Source organism: Myotis davidii, unplaced genomic scaffold (assembly GCF_000327345.1).
Source record: "Myotis davidii unplaced genomic scaffold, ASM32734v1 scaffold49, whole genome shotgun sequence".
NCBI lineage: Eukaryota > Metazoa > Chordata > Mammalia > Chiroptera > Vespertilionidae > Myotis > Myotis davidii.
In genome coordinates this window covers 5,013,714-5,015,254 of record NW_006300375.1, presented here as the reverse complement: position 1 = coordinate 5,015,254, position 1,541 = coordinate 5,013,714, and the positions used below count along the sequence as shown (strand labels likewise).

The following is a 1,541-nucleotide window of genomic DNA, read 5'->3' as shown; positions in this document are numbered from 1 at the left end:
TTTCCGAGGAAGGGGCTCGCAGTGATGAAACGAAGAGAGAAAATGGTCCCTGCCAGCAGCGCCGGGAGAGGGACAAGGAAGGCTCCTTTTCTCTCCGGGCCGGCGGCCTCACTCGGCCACGTGCGCCTGACACTGACCAGGACGGCAGGGACCGGCGGCTTTGGGGCGGGAGTCCAGCGCGTCACTGGGTTTGCCGGGTCCTGGAGCCGCTCCCGCCTGGTTCGCCAGGGCGTGGTTCCCAGTTGACCCGCCGGCCGTCCTCACCCAGTCGCGGCTGCCAGAAACCCGCCCCTTTCACTTCCCTATTTAGCTATGCACTACCCACAATGCATTTCTAAAATGGCATGCCAGAAAGAGGTTAGTTGTTCACATCATTCTTACAAAGACTGCTTTAAAAACAGCGATTTTGTTATAGTTACATTCTATCAATAGGAAAGAAGTACACATCATATTTATTATGGTTGCGATTTACGACATGAAAACTCTTCTAACTGTAAAGACAATCTGAGTTAGGACTATAAATACTCAGAGACCTACCACTACTTGCAGTTGGTCCGACGGTTGTGGGTTATTGTTAAGCTGATTAACATTGTCTCCCTCCACACAACCACATTTGACTGACTTGGTATTTTGCCCTAGTCAAAAGCAATTGCTCACACTGCTTACATACATGAGTCAAAATACATTTGAAAGTATATTTTAGTTTATTATCTGAAAGGGAAAAACATTCAACATAGCCTACTTAGTTATAATTTTTTCTAGTAAAATTAATTTCCCAGCAGCTGTTAAACATTAACCTGTGCCTGGGGAAAAAACTTATACAAAAAGAATAATTAGCTTTAAACTTATTAAAGAATGTATTCGGTTTTTAGAAATCTTATCATGAAGATTGTTAATTATTAAACAACAATGAATATCTACAATAATAAAAGCATAATATGCTAATTAGACTGGGCATCCTTCTGGACATCCTTCCAGACAAACCTGGGGCTGCGAAGGAAGCCCGGGTAAAAAGGAAGGATCTCCTACCATTTGCAACAGCATGGATGGACCTGGAGAGCATTATGCTAAGCAAAATAAGCCATTCAGAGCAAGATAAATACCACATGATCTCACTCATTTGTGGATCATAATGAACACATAAACTGATGAACTAAAACAGATCCAGAAACTGAGAAGCATTGATCAGATGCTCAAACCTCAGAGGGGAGGGGAGAGGAGCTTTCCCTGTCTCTTCTACTCTTCCCAAAAATCAATGAATGGATTAAGAGTTAAAAAACAAACAAATAAATAAATAATAAAGAGGGGGTCTGTGGCTGGAGGGAAGCCCAGGTCCTGGGTGTCAGAAGGAAGCTGGTGCCAGCAGCTGGGGGAAGGAAGGCCTACTCTTGCATGAATTACATGCATTGGGCCTCTAAGAAATAATAGAGCGTCAGCCTGTGAACCAAAGGTTCTCAGGTTTGATTCCGGTGGAGGGTATGTACCTTGGGTGCAGGCTCCTCCCTAGTCCGAGCCCTGGTTAGGGCTTGTGCAACCAATCG

At 44.6% G+C, this 1,541-nt stretch overlaps 1 long non-coding RNA gene across 1 annotated transcript in view; it reads right to left on the bottom strand.

Annotated features, from left to right (window-relative positions):
* Positions 1–543: 543 nt before the first annotated feature.
* LOC107185193 overlaps positions 544–1,541 on the bottom strand; it is a 25,439-nt gene continuing 24,441 nt past the window's right edge. Inside the window, exon 4 of the long non-coding RNA XR_001516111.1 lies at positions 544–621. This is a non-coding gene — a long non-coding RNA (uncharacterized LOC107185193). The remainder of the gene's footprint in view (positions 622–1,541) is intronic.